This window comes from Cervus canadensis, chromosome 11 (assembly GCF_019320065.1).
Source record: "Cervus canadensis isolate Bull #8, Minnesota chromosome 11, ASM1932006v1, whole genome shotgun sequence".
Classification (NCBI taxonomy): domain Eukaryota; kingdom Metazoa; phylum Chordata; class Mammalia; order Artiodactyla; family Cervidae; genus Cervus; species Cervus canadensis.
In genome coordinates, this window is record NC_057396.1 from 55,383,859 (window position 1) to 55,404,991 (window position 21,133).

General features: G+C 39.1%; 1 long non-coding RNA gene across 1 annotated transcript in view; it reads right to left on the minus strand.

Annotated features, from left to right (window-relative positions):
* Positions 1 to 208: 208 nt before the first annotated feature.
* LOC122450344 overlaps positions 209 to 21,133 on the minus strand; it is a 35,278-nt gene continuing 14,353 nt past the window's right edge. Inside the window, exons 2-3 of the long non-coding RNA XR_006272102.1 lie at positions 1,473 to 1,542; positions 209 to 268 (exon numbers count right to left, since the gene is read on the minus strand). This is a non-coding gene — a long non-coding RNA (uncharacterized LOC122450344). The remainder of the gene's footprint in view (positions 269 to 1,472; positions 1,543 to 21,133) is intronic.

Below are 21,133 nucleotides of genomic sequence, written 5' to 3' on the forward strand. Positions count from 1 at the left end.
TTTAAGCCACCTAGTATGTGCTACTTAATAGCAACAGCCTTCAGAACATGATCCAGCCTGTGATTTCATCTCTATTCTGTAACCCTCTTCACTCAAGTTACTCTGGGAATCCAAAGCTGGAGGCAGTTTTATGGTTTCTCCAGTTAGGAAGAATCTGTTCCCAGCAATTCCAGAGCCTCCCTCCTTACCATATTTCTTTCCCTTTATTGAAGAATGCATCAAAGGCAGTGACCTCTAGTCTCCTGAGAGATCAAGTCCAGAAGGAATTCTGAAATAGAATCATAGTGTTATTTTATTTTAAAGTTATCCCACAAATTATTATTCTCTTAATTAACCCCAAGCCAATAAAACAAATATCTGCTGATCTGTGATGATGCCCAACAGTGGGTAATGACAGGTTCTTCAGCGGCTCAAAGAAGCAAAAAGTAGGCAGTTTCTCTCCTTATTGGCAGTTCCCAAAGATACTGGCAGGGGTGTTCATCATCATGACTCACAGCAGCCTCTCTTCAAAATGGTGTCATTCCAGTGACTGACAGAATCTAATGACAGTTACTTTTGATCTCAGCACTGGTGGTCATTGCCAGACATAAAGGTTCCTAATGTTGATTTCATTCTGTGATTTTTGTAGGTTCCCTTTCATGTCCTTTTGGTGTATTTCACTTCCTCAAGTAGTGTTTAAGTCTTTAAATAACTGAACATCACAGTGTAACCACCTCAGTATCATATACAGAGGCTGTGGGATTTTTGACCACAAGGGTGATAGGAAATCACATTGATGCTCATGGAATCATCTGGAAAGCTTCTTTAAAAATGAGATTTCTACATTGTACCCCAAGGAATTTGTAAAGGGCCTGAGGACTGGCTTATTTTTATGCAGTAGGACCATCCATAATACAGAGTTTGAGAGGCTTAGATCTAATGGCAGCCTAGAGTGTTCCATGAAACTAACTTGATGTAGGGAAGTGAGTATCAATAAGAGCTCACAGGTCCACTTCACCAGTTAGCTTCTCATCCAGACCTATACATGCATTAAAAACCTGTATCACATAAAACAAAACTAGCTATTGTCCAATAGTTCACAACCAATGTACCAGTTAAATTCTATTAGTAATTCTGGATAATGTCAGCCTTAAAATGTCCTGAAAAAATGCATAAAACAAGACATTTATTCAAAGGAAGCTCTAAGTCTTTCACACGCTTTTTTTTCATACTAGAGTCTAAAAGTGTTCATTTCCTAGAGAGTAATTGATAAAATAAAAATGACTCCATGAAATACAGTCTATCTAAGAAACTCAGAAACAAATTTCTCTAGCTCTGCCATATTTTTAATTAAATCCAGGATGTGTACGGTGTTTCTAGTAAGGTGATTTACTTTCCTTCCACATGAAGTGCAATAAACATATTTGCTCTGGAGAAAATAGCTTTCTCTATTTTCTGAGAAAACTCAGTACCTCAGGAGAAAAAAACAATACCTCACGTTCAGTCCAATTCAGCTCCCCAAAAAGAGGTCAAGTGAGGCTCTCCAAACAAATGTCAAAATTCCTGAAAAGTGAAAACTTCAGCTGTAAGTATGATAAAATACAAGCAGTCTGTAAACAGCATATTATAAAAACACAAATTTATTATGCTTTTTAATGCATCTTTCATTACGGAACTACTCACAATGTACTCTTCTTAGAGATTCTCTTTGCGTGAAAACTGGATTCTAAAATATGGGCTTTAAAGCAAGTAAAACTGAAGTTTCAGAAAACAAGAGAAGAAAATTTACCTATTGTTACCAGAAAGAAGAATTAATTTTTATTGTATAGCTACTGCATATCAGTCATTTCATAAGAAGACTTGTGTTGTTTTTATGTAGTGCAAATCACCCTTGCTGTAGATATTACTAACTCTACTTTTAGATAAATTGAGTCTCCAAGATGTTAGCAAATTAATTAGAGAAAGAGTTTGGAAAGTAACTATGGCTTCAATTCCCATGCTGCTTTCCTTATCCCATGATGATTTTCTCTGTGTTAATGCCAACATGGGTTTCTCTGGTGGCTCAGATAGTACAGAATCTGCATGCAGTGCAGGAGACCTGGATTTGATCCCTGGGTCAGGAAGATCCCCTGGAGAAGGGAATGACTACTCACTCCAGTATTCTTACCTAGAGAATTCCAAGAACAGAGGAGATATGACTAACCTAGACAGCATATTAAAAAGCAGAGAGAGACATCACTTTGCTGACAAAGGTCTGTACAGTCAAAGCTATGGATTTTCGAGTAGTCATGTATGGATGTGAGAGATGGACCATAAAGAAGGCTGAGCGCCAAAACACTGGTTTTTGAATTGTGGTATTTGAGAAGACTCTTGAGAGTTTCATGGATAACAAGGAGATCCAACCAGTCAATCCTAAAGGAAATCAACCCTGAATATTCACTGGAAGGACTAATGCTGGAGCTGAAGCTCTGATACTTTGGCCACCTGATGTGAACAGTTGACCCACTGGAAAAGACCCTGACGTTGGGAAAGACTGAGGGAGGAGGAAAGGGGGGCAACAGAAGATGGGATGGTTGGATGACGTCACTGACTCAATGAACATGAGTTTGAGCAAACTCCATGAGTTGATGAAGAACGGGAAAGTCTGGCATGCTGTAGTCCATGGGGTCGCAAAGAGTCAGACATGACTTAGCAACTGAACAACAACAACAATGCCAACATATATTATTAGAATTTTGAACTTAAATATGCTGTAAGAACTCCATGAAGTCTGTCTTAGTCAGTTCGAGCTGCTGTATCAAAATACCCAGACTAGGTTGCTTAAACAATACACATCTACTTTCCACAGTTCTGGAGGCTAGGAAGCCGAAGATTAAGGTGCTGGCAAGTTCTTGGTGAGGATGTTCTCCCTGGCTTGCAGACAGCAGCCTTCTCCTAACCCATTGCAGTATTACAACAGTACTTTATAAGTTTCAAAACTTTTTCTTGACATGATCTTCCCCAGATAAAGATTCTGCTTAAGTTAAAGCACTTTCTACCTACTTAATTGATATATTTTGATCATTCACAATACAAATATTATTCCTTTAGCTCAAATCTCTATTAATAATTTTCAATGCTCTGCTCACTGCCTATCTTTCTAAAATACTTCAAAACAATACCAATCCTCCCTTTTGTTTACTGTCCTTTCGTCTTCCTTCCAACTAAAGCTGCTTTGATTTGTTGTTTCTTATTTGAAGACTGTTTCTCTGAATCCACATACCAACCCCATTCCTTCACCTAAGGGATGGTTTGTACTTTTCCTTTTTTCATTTTTTACCCCAAATATGACTTTTCAAGGCCTTTGATTTGTTCCCTTTGCTTCTTCCCTGACTGAAGTAAGCTTCATCCTTTGGAAGCAATGGTCTTTGATCTTGACTGGATCAGTTCCCCCAAATCATCTAATGAGATGCTGGATTTTAGATGAAAATAGAAAGAATAAAAAGCCAATGACTTAGAGGGAAAGTGAGATTAAAAAAAAAAAAAAGGTTGCTTTATCCCTAGTACAGTCTTTAATTAATATTTATTCAATACCCTCTGGGTCATGAGATGGAACTAGATAAAGTAAAACTTTGATGATCAGCCAATGGAATAATTAGAAATCTATTAAATTCACCTTTAGAATCACAGACAGTTAGAAATAAGGGATGATTAGAAATAATCTGCTGCCCTCTTACCATAAAATGACCAGAGAAGCTAAATGATGCCAGAATGACCACATGAGCTTAAATGTCTTCCAACAGCACTGTGGTCTGGGAGAATTCAAAGAAATTTTTATAAAAAGATCAGGCAGTCAGAGAAAGTTTTGAGGTTACAAAGGTAAGCTCAAAGATTTGTAAAATAGAAAGACCAGGGAAGAAATATTTTCACTCCCCTACTTTATATTCACTGTTTTAAGTACAGATTCAAACCCCTGCTTCACTTACTAGGTGAATTGCTTGTGACCTTGGGTAGAATACTTGCCTATGCCTCAATATCCTTAATATAAAATACATTTGATAACAATAATGCCAAAAAACTTATTGGAGTAATAATTAAGATAATGTACATATATTGGTTAGGGACTGCATTTGGTTGCATGTATACAAAACTCAATTATAAAAGTTTAACCAAATAGAAGACATCTTTTCCATAAATTAAAAGTCTAGAGATATTCCAGGGCTAGTACAAAGAGTCCAGAATGCCCCAGGATCCTTCTATCTTCTTGTTCCATCATCCCTTATAAGAGGCTCACACCCTCGTAGCTGCCTGATGAAAGCCAGAGGGCTTCTCCCCAGCAGGCCCACATGTACATGGGAGGCAGAAAACAGAAGGAGGAAGTAACAAAGGAGTGGCAGAGGTTTCCAAGAAATCCATAGTAAACGTCTGAGTCTAAAACTGTTACGAAGTTCAGGTCACATAACTGGTCCTAGTCTCAAGAGAAGATAAGAAATGTAGCTTTTAAACTGGGCACATGATTTAGGATTCTGTTAACACAGGAAAAATAGAATAGGGAAAACAATTGACCATGTCTGCCCCAATAATTAAAGTATTTAGTGCACGACTGAGCATATACTAAGTGCTTTAAAAATGTAAGATATCTATTATTAGTACTCTTCTTATTAAAAAAGGAACTGAGGTTCCAGGGGGTAAAAAGGAGCGCCTACCATCTCCCAGCACTGTGATGAAGAGTTCTGCTTATGTCATTTTATATCACCACAATCCTATGAGGTCAATTTTGTTTGGCATGCCAATAATATTTGAACATAAAGAACATTAAGACTTAAAGTGAAATATCTTTCCCAAGTTCTGATAGCTAGGGAATAACTGAGCTGAGATCCAAATGCAAGCTCATCTGACTCTAACAATCCACTCTCTACCCATTCTGTCCCCCTGTGACACCATGGATATTGCAGTATTTCGTAAGTGGTCTTTTTGGGGTTTGACTCAGCCATATTGGTCGTCTTCAGTCTGGGCCATTTTAAACTGTGAAATGTGAGTCTACGTTATTGGAAAGGTACTTGTGGGCAATGTGAGACAGAAAGCACAGGCAACAGATTCAAAGCAACATTCCTAACAGACATCTGACTCATTTGGAGCCTGCTCCAGAGCACGCGCAGCCCCCGCACACTCAGTACCTTAGAACTGAACAATGCACTCCCACACCTCATTCCTGAGAGGATGCGTGGGGCTCTGATTGCTGATAGGAGATCAATAGCCCTGAATACACAGCGCCGTGAGGCACGTGGCGGAGTTGCTGCCACATCTGTCTCACAGAACTCTTAAGTGCTTCTGCATTTCTGGATGCCCTTTACAAGGTGGAATTTCTCACTTCCTTCCCAGGCAAGATGGGTACTTGGCTGTACATCTTTAACCTCCCCTGAAACTCCTTCAGAAGAGTTTCAACATTAAACAGGTGGGAACTGTGCTCCAACACTTTATGATAATTTACTCCTGACTATTATTATATAAAAAGGCTTCAGACTAAGTTAAATCAGTACCCTCACCATCACCATTTGCAAAGCACCTGCATAATAGGAAAACTGACACATGATTTGAAGGGCTTAATAATATGGAGAAGTGTGAGAATACTCTCCAATAGTCTACAGATGTAGGTAAATATAAAATTGACCAGTTTGAGGAGATTGGGGGAGAAGGGATTGAAGGGACAATGCAGATCAGATATTGGGAAGACCATTTATAGGCTTCTTGCTTTGGACCTGGTGGAGAAGATGAAGTGGATGATTATTTTAGGAGACCTTTCAGTAACATGGGCACTGATATGCCCTATAGGTTCCATGCTCGGAGGTTGGTACTTTTTATGTTGGAATAATGAAAGCCTCAAAATAGCTGAGGTAACAGGAAGGATTTATTAATCTATTATTTATTCAGAAACTATTTACCCAGCCCTCTGATACAAAAACACTATTTTATAGTGGTGGAGAATGAGTGGTGAACCAAATAGATGAGGTGTTTGTTAGGAAGACCCCCCTGGAGAAGGGAACAGACACCCACTGCAGTATTCTGGCCTAGAGAATTCCATGTGACTGTATAGTCACAAAGAGTTGGACACGACTGGGCGACTTTCACTTCACTTCATTTGTTGTCATGTGATGAATTCTAGTAGGGGAAACTGATAATAAATAATATAAAAGTCAAACACCCATTTGTGGCATTAAATGATTTGGAGAAAACAAAGCAGAGTGACTTGGGATAAAGAGCATAAAAACTGAAACTCTGAAGAGAAGGCTTCTACTAGGAGATGACATTCATTCAAGTTGAGACCAAAAGGACAAGAGAAGTCAACTATGTTACAACATGGAAAAGAGTATCCATGAACTCTAGATTAGAAGTGTAGAACCCAGAACCAGGAGCTGAAAAGTCATCAGAGACTGAAAAGCCTTCGAAAACCAAACTAACTGTTCTCTTAAGGGCCAAACCATCCTGTCACTGCTTCTCTCTATGCTCATCCTAAATTCTACTCTCCATAAACATGCTTCATCAGTACTGCTTGACAAAGGTTAATTCAGATAATTTCACAAATTCAAATTCCAACAATAATCCTTTTGGGGTTCGATCCCTGTTTGGGGAACTAAGATCCTACATGCTGTGGGGTAACTAAAATTCTTGCGGCATAAGAGAAGCGCATTCCAACTAGAGTAAGCCTGTATGCTGTAACAAAGACCCAGCACAGTCATAAAGAAGAAGGAAAAAAAAAAAAACAGAAGAAGAATCCTTTGGGGCCATTATTGTCCTTGATTCAATCTGTGGATACTTGGGGAATTTTTTTTTTTTTTTTTTTAAAAACAGGGTGATGACAAGAGGACAAAGTTGATTCTCTAAAATGGAAACATGGAGTTTAGTAAAGTGGATTTGCTGAGAACATTCTATTCTTTAGATCTCCAATGGTTCATCTAATTATTCACGTATTCACTCACTTCCCTGGTGGCTCAGATGTTAAAGAATCTGTCTCCAATGCTGGAGACCCAAGTTTGATCCCTGGGTTGGGAAGATCCCCTGGAGAAGAGAATGGCAGCCCACTCCAGTGTTCTTGCCTAAAGAATTCCATGGGCAGAGGAGTCCGGCGAGCTATAGCCCAAGGGGTCACGGAGAGTTGGACTAGACTGAGCAACTAACACACACACTCACCCACATTAATATTTGATTAAAGAGTCAAATATATACCTATTCTTCCATATCTGGATATGGAGAATGGGATGAGGAACAGTAGATGATTAGGAGACAAATATGGAAGTATAGGGTTTGATAGGAAAGGTAAGTCATATAGAGGAATCTATATAATATGGAGATTAAAATATCATAACAAGCTCATAAATAGAGCACTAACATGTTTTAGCGCAAAGAGAAAGATACATGCTTTTTTCTCCATAAATTACATATTTGGTCCCATTTCTCAAGAGTGATGATAAAATTAAGGTTCTAAGCCATTGGCAGGACTGTGAACCTACCACAGCCTTTGCATGACATCCTGCAAAGTTAACTTTCATCAGAAACATGAACATAACAGGTAAAGTGAAGGGTTCTATCAGGAAAAAGTGTTGGAAGGCCAGAAGGTTAAGTCCTGTATCAATAATAAATGTGTGTGAAGGTTTCAGGGCTTCTGATTAAACCAGGCTTCTCAAAGAGTCAATAGGGTAGGTTCTTCAGAAAGACTATTATCTTTGCCAGGACACCACTGTGCTCATAAGCATGGAGCTGAGGTTTTCTTAGAGGGTTAAACTGGCATAACACTTTACACTCCCCCAATCACATTTCATGACCAAAATTTGAATCTAAAAATTAGCAATCACATTAAGAGTTTTAGAATCAAAGTTTTGTTGCTCTGGAGCACGGACATGAAGTTTCTGGGCCTCATTTGTAGGAGAAATATATCTAAGCTGATATTTAAGACTCTATAATATGATGAATTGTCAGTCACTCTATAGACATGTAACAGAATGTGAAATGTAAATTTTTTGTTTCTATTCTTTTCAACTTCTACAGACACCTTAACATTTGAAGACAATACTATAGGCAGCAGGGTACATAAATCAGGTTATGTTAAAAGATGTGATATTGTCTCTTTAGTCTTTAGTTCATCAAGCACCTTGGAGTTGAAGGTTGAAGGTGTAAATGGAGACTTGGAACAGTTTTTCTACTGTGCTGGGTGTAAATGTCTCAACCCCTAATCATCACCCTCAACGTAGGAAGAGTATTTCTCCTGACCTAAAGCTAAATGAGGATAGTCTTATGAAAACATTCAAGAGTTTGGCTATGGCTCGAGTGGCCTGTAGTGGCACAGCAAGGAGAAGACAGAAGACAGTGAGGATAGAGTTGTAAGTGACCTTACAGAAGAGATTTCAGTTTCAAGCTGCATCTGCTTTTGAAAAGACTCCTACAAAGAAGAAGTCCCAAAGACCTCAAAAAGGGCCCAATAAGAAAAGCCCCAACTGAACTAAACACAGACACCAACAAAACCAGGCTGTGCCTTCTTGAAACTCTTTGCCCCAAAACCCACCAACGCTTAACTTTGGGGGGAATCCCCCAGTAGTAGCCGATTAAAGGGGGAAACAATGAAGAAAGAAAGAAGGCGGGATCAACCAAATTCCCCTTCCCTTTGTTGGATAAACACAAGCAGGGGGAAGTGAGTAACTTAAAACTGAGTAAGGGTTTTTGTTAGACCAAGCTTGATAGTTTTACTATCTGAGAATGACCAGAAGAGTTATGAGCTATGCCATAGATTTCATTCAAGAAAGCTGTATGCTGTGGTTATATCCACAGATTCTTTGACACTCCATCCTTCAAGTGGTAGAGTTTGCTACCCCTCCTTTTAGATGTGAGCTATACTTTAGTGACTCCCTTTTAAAAGTAGAATATGGTGGAAGTAATGGTGTATGACTAGGTCATAAAGGATAGGGCAGATTTTCCTTGCTTTCTCTCCTGGATCATTCATTTAGAAGAGGCCAGCTGCCATGCCATGAGGACACTAATGCAGCCCTTGTCTGGGCTATTTGCAATTTTCATATGGAAGCCAAATCATTGGAGCTAAGTCAGGGCTGGCTTTGTGCACAGTTTCACTTCTGGGGCAACCAAGAGGCTGCAGGATCCTCCATGAGTTGTGTGTGTGTGTGTGTGCGTGTGTTAGTCACTCAGTTGTTTCTGACTCTTTGAGATCTCATGGACTATAGCCTGCCAGGCTCCTCTGTCCATGAGATTCTCCAGGCAAGATAGTGCAGTAGGTTGCCATGCCCTCCTCCAGGGGATCTTCCCGACCAGGAATGGAACCTGGATCTCCTGCATTGCAGGCAGATTCTTTATTGACTGAGCTACCTGGGAAGCCCCTCATAAGTCTCTAACCCAAGATTTTTTTCTAATAAAATGAACTGACCCTGGAAGGAGGAGGTGATGAAGAAAGCCTTATTACCCATTAGCACGATTTTGCAGATTCATGTGTATCACGTTTGTCAACACTGGTAATATTGACATTTTGGACTAAATAATTCTTTGTGGGGGGCCATCCTGTGCACTGTAGGACATTTAGCAACATGCCTGGCATCCATCCACTAGATGCCAATAGGAACCCCATTCCCACTGTGACAACTAAAAATATCTACAGTTACCACCAAAGGTGCCCTAGGGGCAATATTTCTCCCAGTTGAAAAGCAGTGCTTTTCCATGGCAGAAAACCCAGTTCAAACTGATTATAGTGTGAACAAAGCTTATAGGCTCACATGATGAGAAAGTTTAGATGTAGAACCTGCCTCAAGAACAGCTGGATCCAGGGTCTCAAATGACATCACTTAGACTGTCTCCTTTTTCCTGAATCCTTTAGTATTACCTTCATTTTCATGCAGGGCCTTTCTGTAAGATTATTATCAAAATTTTAAATTTCATCATTCACTTCTGAGATCAATAAAAAAATAATTTTTCTCTATTTTTAAGTAGTTCAAGTGTGACCTCATTGTTTTTAATTAAGTCCTAGGCTCATCCCAAAGCCAACCATTGTAATAACTACATGATATATACTGAAGTCTGGGTTATGAGCCCACCCCTAAATTGGCACGGGGTCAGCCTTACCCAATCTCATGCTTTGAAAAAACAGATGGGATGTTTCCCCTCAAGCAAAGCTGGACTTAGTACAACCAAAAGGCTTGGGTGGAGGGCGAATGCTGAATGCACAAACTAAGGCTGACTCTACAGGTTTCTTTTCCCCAGGATGCTTTTGGCTTGCATCTCTTTCACAGTGAAACCAAAAAAAAAAAATAGGCAAATCTGGCCTCCCACATTTCACCCTGACCCCAGGCCCCCTCATCAAGAATTATTAGTCACAAGGCCTTGGAGAATCAATAACACTGAGGAACTGAGACAGTACATAATTCATCCCCTTGGAAGCTTTTCAAAAATATCACCTCACTGTTGCAGCGGAGGATTTCTTTGCCTACTAGAAATTAGGGGGGGGGGGGGGGAAGAAGAAGAAAAAGACAGAGGAAAAAATCTGAGGCGCCTGACAATTACCGTCACCAGGCATCAGTCACCCTGCAGTCACGCCCACAGCCCCGTGCCCGCACGCCAACATCCACGGCAGCCGGCGCCCGGCACCCCCGCACACCCCCTCACACACCCACCACCGCCCGGCCAGCCCACCGGGCTGACAGTCACACTGGCGGCTCTGGGCACAACCAAAGCCTCCTTCCCCCACACCCCGCCATTTCCTAGGTTACCAGAGCCCAAGCCCAGAAGGGCTGCAGAGAAGGGAAGGAAATGCCCAGAGACTCGCAGCAAACCCAGCTGCACCAAAAACCTGGACTCGGTAGGTGGAGAAATCCTTCCAACAAACTTTCCCAGAGGGCTGGCTGCAGGTGAGGATCCTGCCCCTGGGAATTCACCCCTAGCACTCTTTCCGAAGAGTGAGATGCTAGGGGCTTTGACCAGAGATCAGTCACCAATTTGCTACCCCTCAGCTAGGGCCGTGCTTGCTTGTGAACATGGGCACTGGGAGAGATGAGCAGCGTATGAGGAGGAGGAGGATGGAGCCCGTGCCAGGAATTCCAAAGAGCAGTCCTCCCCCAGGGAGCCGGGTGCCCGGCTCTGTGGGAAGGGCAGGAGACATAAATAGCGCTCTCCTGAATCCCTGTGGGGCCGGTAGTGGGTGGGCAGCTGGAACCCTCTGTGACCCAGTTAGACTAAAGCTTTCCGAGGGTTGGAGCTGGCCTCGTGTACAATGAATAGAATAGCAGTAAGTGATGATATTTCCTCAACTGTAAAACGATGATAACATTATTTAAATACCCTCTGGGTAGTGCTGTGAAGATCCAAATGCAGTGAAACATACAGAGGCCGTGGAGTAATGTCTGGCTTATAGTGAAATCTTAATAAATAAAAGTTAATAATGAGAATCAGAGGCAGCATGGCATAATGAAAAAAAAAAAAAAAAGCACAGACCTAAGTTAGAAAACTAATCCTACTACTTACTTGTCCAATTCAACCTTGAGTATCATCTCTGAGCTTCAATTTCCTTAGCTGTGGAATACTTACTCTACAAGTTTTTGTTGTTGTTGTTGTTTTAATCAGAACACTTAATGTTATTGATGTGAAATTTCCATAGCACAGAATTAGCTAGGAATATCTTCATCACCATCATCACATGCCATCCTTCATAACTTTTTTAATAAAACATTATTATATCCATCTTCTCACTCTCCTTTCAATGCTGCGTAGCATGCTGATGAATAGGACAGGCATTACCCTCATTTTTCAGATGGGGAAATTGGAGCCCAGAAAACTTAAATGACTTGACTATAATCAAGCAATTAGGAAGAGGCATTTGGGATACGTGGGTCCTTTGTTTTCTTAAAGTGTTGCTCACTGTTTTTCGCCACATCACTTGTGAAGTGTGTGCAAAGTCGCTTCAGTCGTGTCTGACTCTGAGACTCTATGGACTGAAGCCTGCCAGGTTCCTCTGCCCATGGGATTCTCCAGGCAAGAATACTGGAGTGGGTTGCCATTCCCTTCTCCAGGGGATCTTCCCGACCCAGGGATCAAACCCGGGTCACTTAGGCCTCCTGCATTGGCAGGCGGGTTCTTTACTACTGGTGCCAGCTGGGAAACAGAGCAGAGAGGCCCAAGGAATCCATGACAATAATTACAGCTGTTGTTTATTTAGCAGCTATTAGGCTACAGGTCCTATTCTAGACACTTCCCAGGCTCAAAAAGGATGAACACAGAAGGATTCTGGGATTCCTCATCAACCAATCCTTATAGGTTTGCCCTACAACCTACTTTGGGTGTTCATTTCTCCAAATATCACTTATCTGCAAACTGCATGCTTTCTGGCAAGACCAAGTTTTCATCTACTCCACATCTGCACCTTCCTATGCACTATTAAAAAGACTTAATTTCTGCATCGCCTTCCAGAGCTTTCCTCTTACCTCCTCCACTCTCCTCTCAGCCTTAAAAAAGACTCCTTCAACCTCATAGCCAAGTGGGTGAGTCACGGGGGAGGAGGCCGGCTTTCTTCATCTCTCCCTAAAACAAGGACCTGTTTTAGTTTGATTTTGCCTCCTCATGCACCAGTACAACAGCAGAACAGGGAAATAATTCCAGGAAGCCTACAGCAGCAGAAAGACTTGCCCCATCCAGTCATTAGGCAGATCTCAAACCCCTCCCTACCTCTCCCGAAGTAATGTTACACTTTTTGTGCAATCTAGATTATTCTACTATTCAGGAGTTCTTCATTTTTCCCGATAAGAACACTGCTCATTAAATGGTCTCTTTTGATATTAATGTGGGTGTCAAAATGTGGGTTTTGTTTGATGAATGCCCTAACATATAAGCAATTTCAAAAAGCAAATGTTAAAAAAGAAAATTAAATGGTTGGAAACTAGCTTGTTATATAGTTTAACTGTACAAGGCTGTTAAGAAAGATCTACCCTTAAAGTGTCAGGTTTGACAAGATCAGGGAAATGCAGAGAGGAATTTCAAAGGCACACAAATGATACTAAGGTTTGATATTGCTCATCTGACACAGATATGAGTCATATTTATCACAGGCTTTCGGGAGAAATGAGAGGTGGATATCTATCCCTACACCAGAATCAAGCAGTGAAAGGTTGCTATTTGCTTAAATGTAATGTTTCACAAATTGAAGAAGTAGTACTCATTTTGAAGACATCCATTAGTCTCCTAAGTAGCTCAAATTCTCTGACCAGAGTTGATAAGAAGAAATCTTTTCAGTGGTTAATCAGTTAGGGGATGCTCTGGTCTCTGACAGTTATGAAAAGTGCAGATTTGTGTATGACACATGCAGAGGTGCTTGTGGTTCAAGTTCTACTGGAAACCATCCTTTGTGACCACTGGCAAATCATCTTCACTCTCTGGGATACACTCAACTCATTCATAAGCAACACTATCGACTAGAGAGTTAAAATGTCTACAGGAGCCTACAAAGATGGTAAGAACAAGAAGACCTTGGGGAAAACTGAGAGTCAAGGTTCTGGGTTTGAGGCTGTCAGTTGCCATCTTCAGTTGAGCAGCAGTTTTATTGCTTAACTTTATCAGTAGATGGAATTTAGAACTTCACACATTCATTCATTCAATAAACATTTCCTGGGAATCTGCTGTGTCCCAGGCTAGACACAAGGAAACAACAAAGATCAAGAAAACATTTCCCTGCATTTTTGGAGCTTACATTCTAATGGGAGAGATAGAAAAGAGACAGGTATGCTGTAATGTTCTTTATCTTTCTGGCTTACTTCACTCTGTATAAGGGGCTCCAGTTTCATCCATCTCATTAGGACTGATTCAAATGAATTCTTTTTAACGGCTGAGTAATATTCCATGGTGTATATGTACCACAGCTTCCTTATCCATTCATCTGCTGATGGGCATCTAGGTTGCTTCCATGTCCTGGCTATTATAAACAGTGCTGCGATGAACATTGGGGTGCACGTGTCTCTTTCAGATCTGGTTTCCTCAGTGTGTATGCCCAGAAGTGGGATTGCTGGGTCATATGGCAGTTCTATTTCCAGTTTTTTAAGAAATCTCCACACTGTTTTCCATAGCGGCTGTACTAGTTTGCATTCCCACCAACAGTGTAAGAGGGTTCCCTTTTCTCCACACCCTCTCCAGCATTTATTGCCTGTAGACTTTTGGATAGCAGCCATCCTGACTGGCGAGTAATGGTACCTCATTGTGGTTTTGATTTGCATTTCTCTAATAATGAGTGATGTTGAGCATCTTTTCATGTGTTTGTTAGCCATCTGTATGTCTTCTTTGGAGAAATGTCTGTTTAGTTCTTTGGCCCATTTTTTGATTGGGTCATTTATTTTTCTGGAATTGAGCTGCAGGAGTTGCTTGTATATACTAACACATATATATGGAATTTAGAAAGATGGTAACGATAACCCTATATGCAAAACGGAAAAAGAGACACAGAAATACAGAACAGACTTTTGAACTCTGTGGGAGAATGTGAGGGTGGGATATTTCAAAAGAACAGCATGTATACTATCTATGGTGAAACACATCACCAGCCCAGGTGGGATGCATGAGACAAGTGCTCGGGCCTGGTGCACTGGGAAGACCCAGAGGAATCGGGTGGAGAGGGAGGTGGGAGGGGGGATCGGGATGGGGAATAAGTGTAAATCTATGGCTGATTCATATCAATGTATGACAAAAATAAATAAATAAATAAATAAAAATTAAAAAAAATAATAATAAAAAAATTAAAAAAAATAAATTTTTCAAAATGAACATATTATGGATCAGAATATATGTTGCACATGACCTAAATAAAAATGACTTCAAAGAAAAAAAAAAAAAAAGAAAAGAGACAGGTAAATTTTAAAGATACAATTTTTGCCAGGAGTAGTACTGTGAAAACAATAAAGAACATCCCAGGCAAATTCAGGGTCTTCTTTCCAAATGTTATCATCTCCCATTCATGAAACATGAATAGATTCTTGAATAGAGAAAAACAGGCAAGCTAATACCAATTGCTTCAAGAGGAAGTAAAGAAATAAAATGAAGGAAAAAATCAGTCAACTGAAACTTGAATTTTGCTTAATAAGCCAAAGAGAAGGACGAAGTTGTTCTAGTTGTTCACAAGGGCCAATGTGATACTCACCCCCACACTAACCAAGATCCTCAAGGGGAAGAAAATGGTCCCCAATGATTAATACTAGCTGACTCTATGCAAGAGGCAAATACAAATATCCTCTAGAACATCCCTAATTTATAGTCTCAGAATTTTATAAAATTTCAACCAAATATGGTCTATTTGATCTCAGTTAAAAACTTCAGAATATAAAAATAGATGAAAAATTTAAAGAGCTAAAAAGCCAAAGGATGGCTAAACAACAAAACCTATAAAAATGAAGGTTCCTTTCTTTTTTTAAACGAGTCAAATAAATATCTTTCTAATTATTCAGATGATGAGCTAGGTTATTCAGACCAATCTGCTGAAATTGAAAGAAAAAAAATTATACTGAAATTTCCTTAGAGACATTTTTAAACACTGAGACGATATGAAGGATTTACAGAGCCAAAATTTAAGCCAATGTTTTTCAAATTGTGATCCACCAATGCCTGCAGGACTGACCCCAAGACCCATTCAGAAGATCTAAAGGTCAAAACTATTTTAATAATAATATCAGAATTTTCCTTTTTCACCAGGTTGACATTTGTACCGCTGGTACAAAAGGAATGGTGAGGCTGGAAAGGGAAGGATGAGACTGCTGATAACTTGACCCACATCAAGGCAGTATCTCCAGTATACTACTGCTCAGAGTACTGCATTTAAAAAGCTAATTTCACTTAAGAATACCTTTAATTGGGTACTAAAAACTTGGATTAAATGCTGATCATTGAGTACATCATTTTAATATTTTTGCGATGAAATGGAGAGCACACACAAAGCCTCTTTGCTGCATACTATAGTATAAGGTTCTCAAGAAGAAAAGCACATGTACGACTTGAGCTACGAGCTCTACCAGCTGCTTTTTTCATCAATCACCATTTTTACTTGAAAGAACGACTAACAGACATACTATGGTTATTCAGACTTACATGTTTTCCAAGAGTTTTCTTGATAATGAATGAAACAAACCTGTCACTTCAAGGAACACAACTGACAGCATTTGTTGCCGATGATAAAATTTGAGTTTTAAGCAAAAACCAAAATTTTGGAATATTTGCATCTACTACCTTGACCTTGACAGCTTTCCTTTACATAAAGACTTTTCTGATATCAGTGGTGATATTAACCACCACATTTTTTTTTAATTAGTAGACTTCATTTGGATTTTAGAAGTTTCAGGTTTAGAGAGAGATTGAGCAGATTTTTGAAAGGGTTTCTATATTCTCCATCTCCCCTACAGAGTTTCTCCTGTTATTAACATCTTGCAATAGTGTGGAACATGCATTACATTGATGAACTCATACTGATATATTACTATTAATTAAATTCCATAGTGTGTATTACTGTCTACTCTTTATGTTGTATAGTTCTGTGTGTCTGGACAAATCTGTAATGTCATATATACACATTACAGCACCCTAGAGACTACTTTCACTGCCTTAAAATTTTTCTATGCTTCATCCCTCTCCTTCATGCCTTTTAAAAATTATCTCTGTAGCTTTGCCTTTTCCGGAATGTCATATAGTTAGAATCATACAGTAGGTAGACTTTTTATGCTGGCTTCTGTCACTTCCCAATATGCCTTTAAGTTTTCTCCGTATCTTTTCATGGCTTGATGAAAAGATAGCTCATTTCTTTTTATCATTGAGTAATATACAATTGCTTAGACATATCACAGTTTACATACCCATTCACCTGTTGAAGGACATTTTGACTGTTTCTAATTTGAGGCAATCATGAATAAAGTTACTATAAACATTTGTGTCCAGGCTTTTGAGTGGGTGTATATTTTCAACTCATTTGGGTAAATATCTAGAAGTGTAATCTTAAAATCACATGGTAAGATACTACATTTCACTTTGCAAGAAACTGAAACTCTGCAAGTGGTTGTAGAATTTTTCATTCTCTCCAACAACAAATGAGAGTTACTGTTGCCTTACATGCTTGCTAGCAATTGGTGCTGCTATGTTATTAGATTTTAGTAATTCTAATAGGTATTAATGGTGTCTCATTGTTTGAAGTTCCCTAATAACATATGATGTTGAGCAAATTTTAATATGTTTATTCCACATTTATCTTCTTTGGTGAGGTGAGTTTAAGATCTTTAGCCTATTTTATAATTGTGTTGTTGCTGTTTAATTGCTGAATTCTGTGTATATTTTGGATATAAGTCCTTTCTCAGGTACATGTTCTGCAAATATTTTCTGCCAGCCTGTGATTTGTCTCTTTATATTTTTAACTGTGCCTTTTGCAGAGCAGAAATTTTATTTTTAAGAAATTTGCCTTATGAATTTTCTTTCAGGGATTGTGTTTTTGGTATTTAAAAACCTCATTGCCAATAGAGGTAATGTAGATTTTCTCCTAAATTATCATCCAGAAATTTTAGAGTTTTGCATTTTACATTTAGGCCAGTGATCTATTTTGAGTTAATTTTTATAAATGGTGTAAGATGTGTGTTTAGGTTCATTTTTCTGCATGTCGATGTCCAGTTATTCTAGCACCATTTGTTGAAAAGATTGCCCTTTCTACATTGAATTGCTTCAGCTACTTTGTCAGAGATATGCTGTAAGGGTCTCTTTCTTGACCCTCCATTCTGTTCCACTGATTTATTTGTTTATTCTTTCACCAGAACATCTGTCTTGATTCAATTCAGTTCAGTTCAGTCATGTCTGACTCTTTGCGACCCCATGAATCACAGCACGCCAGGCCTCCCTGTCCATCACCAACTCCCGGAGTTTACTCATTAGTATGGTTTTAAAATAAGTCTTGAAGTCAGGTCAAGGTAATTCTCCAATTTTAGTCTTTTTCGTCAATATTACATACTATTCAACACAACATTATGTTGGTTACTTAGGAGATTTGTCTTTCCAAATACACTTAAATTATTCCTTTAAAACAATTTTGTTGACATTAGGATTTTGATTGAGATTGTGTTGAATTTATAGATCTAGTTGGGGAGAATTAATATCTTAATAATCTTCCTATCCATGAATATAGACTATCTCCGTTCATTTAGATCTTTGATTTCTTTCATTCAGTTCAGTTCAGTATAGTCACACAGTTGAGTCAACTCTTTGTGACCCCATGGATTGCAGCACACCAGACTTCCTTGTCCATCACTAACTCCCAGAGCTTGCTCAAACTCACATCCATCAAGTTGGTGATGCCATCTAACCATCTCATCCTCTGTCATCCCCTTCTCCTCCTGCCTTTAATCTTTCCCAGCATCAGGGTCTTTTCCCATGAGTCAGTTCTTCACATCAGGTGGCCAAAGTATTGGAGTTTTAGCTTCAGCATCAGTCCTTCCAATGAATATTCAGGACTGATTTCCTTTAGATTGACTGACTGGTTTGATCCCCTTGCAGTCCAAGGGTCTCTCAAGAGTCCTCTCCAACACCACAGTTCAAAAGCATCAATTCTTCATTGCTCAGTTTTCTTTATAATCCAACTGTAATATCCATACATGACTACTGGAAAAACCATAGCTTTGACTAGATGGAACTTGGCAAGCAAAGTAATGTCTCTGCTTTTTAATACGCTCTCTAGTCTGGTCATAGCTTTTCTTCCAAGGAGCAAGTGTCTTTTAATTTAATGGCTGCTGTCACCATCTGCAATGATTTTGGAGCCCCCAAAAATAAAGTCTGTCACTGTTTCCATTGTTTCCCCATCTATTTGCCATGAACTGATGGGACTGGATGCCATGATCTTCATTTTTTGAATGTTGAGTTTTTAAACCAGCTTTTTCACTCTCCTCTTTCACTTCCACCAAGGGGCTCTTTAGTTCCTCTTTGCTTTCTGCCATAAAGGTGGTGTCATCTGCCTTTGTGAGGTTATTGATATTTCTCCTAGCAATATTGATTCTAGCTTGTGCTCCATCCAGCCTGGCTTTCGCATGATGTACTCTGCATATAAATTAAATAAGCAGGGTGTCAATATACAGCCTTGACATGGTCCTTTCCCAATTTGGGACCAGTCCATTTTTTCATGTCCGGTTCTAACTATTGCTTCTTGACATGCATACAGATTTCGCAGGAGACAGGTAAGGTGATCTGATATTCCCAGCTCTTTAAGAATTTTCCACAGTTGGTTGTGATCCACACAAATAAACAGTTTAGTGGAGTCAATGAAGCAGAAGTTTTCTAGTTTTCCTAATATCGATCCTATATATATATATTATTAGATTTATGCTTAAGCATTTCTTACCTTTTTTTGGTGATAATAAAAATGGCATCAGGATTTCAACTTCAAATTCCAATTGCTCATTTTTGATGTATAGACAATCACGGACTTTTGTGTATTAGCCTTGTATTCTACAGCCTTATTATAATTGCTTATTGACTCAAGGAGTTTGTGTGTGTGTGTGTGTTTACTTTTCTTGGAATTTTCTACATAAACAATTGTGAACAAAACAGTTTTATCTATTCTTTCCCAATCTCTATACCAGTTATTTCCTTTTCTTCTCTCATTTCATTAACTTGGTCTAGTCTCCAATTATTTACAAGCAGGCTATAGGGTTGATGAATAATTGACTAAAATGTATTTTATTCATTTATTCATTCATTCAGGAGAGGTATAAAACCTTTACTGTAATAATTTAATCTTTTGTAAAAGTCATTTGTTTACTTTTGATATAGCTAGCTGGAAAAGTTGGCTGTATATATGCAGCTATGATGGAAAGTGAATCTCCTTAAGAGAGGGAATCTTCTGTATTATTGGACTGGCCAAAAAGTTCATTTGGGTTTACCAAACAAACTTTTTGGCCAAGCTAATACATTTACAAAACCTAGAACAGGGTTTGCACTTACCTAAAAGACAATCCCAGGGTTTTTTGTATGACAGTACCCTTCAAAGACAAAACTGCTATTACCTTGACAATTAACTTAATGCACTGTATTGGATTAAAATCAAGAGATGCTTTTTATCAGGAACTAATAAATATGTTTGGCAGCAGTTTTATTTGTATGGGAGGAAACAGCAACTGAAAAGTATCAGCGTCAACTGGGTGACTGTAACTTTATCATGAGATCTCATTTCACAACACTGAGTTATAACAGCAGGAGGCTAATTCTGCAATCACAATTTAGGCAAAGCTCTGACAATGCAAGCTGCTCAATTCCATGTAAACAAGAATAGGAAGCTCTGTGAGAGATTTTAGGGAAGGAGGGGAAGACTGGGATGATTATTCCTAGCTTTTACAGAATAAAAAGCATTCCATCCTGAAAATCAGAAACAGTCATTGAGGTTTTAGCTACAGTTAAAAATAATGATTTCTCCTAAGAAATCCCTCCTCTTTATATTTACAGGCAGCAATGCAGTCCTCTTCCATGTTCCTTACTTCTGCTATTATCTTCCATTTTAACTCAATCAGGATTACAGGCATTGAAAACTGAGAAATCTGGATTAGAAGGCCACTTAACCCATATGATCCTGGGCAAGTTAATTAACTTTTCTAATCCTAAATTTCTTCATTTGCAAAATTAGGAAAATAATTGTTTTCATCTCAGATTGTTGAAAGAGCTAAATGAGCTAAAATACGTAGTGTGGTACCTAGTACACAGTAAGATCTTTATAATATTATTGTTTATAGTATTACTAGTACTAATAATATCCATGTGTCTTACAAGTCCCACCAGTTCTACTAAAAAAAGCAAACAACAACAACAACAAAACTGTGACATCCCCTCTTCCTCTTTTTCTAACTCATTACAGACGCAGAGTATCCATCACCTGGTCCATACTGATAGCCTCTCATCTCGGGTCTTTCCCCCTGCATTTCATTTTACGTACAAATCCCAAATTAATCTCCCTAAAGCACACCCTGTTTAAAATCCTTAATTGAGGCTACAGTGTCTACAGAAAAGAGTCTAAACCCTTTACTTTGGCACTCAAGGCCTCTGTAATCTGACCACAACCTCGAGTTCTAAACACTGTATTCTGCCATGCATTTAAATTCCAGCCAGACTGAACAGGGCAGCCAAGCTCAGACTTGATTGAGCTTCA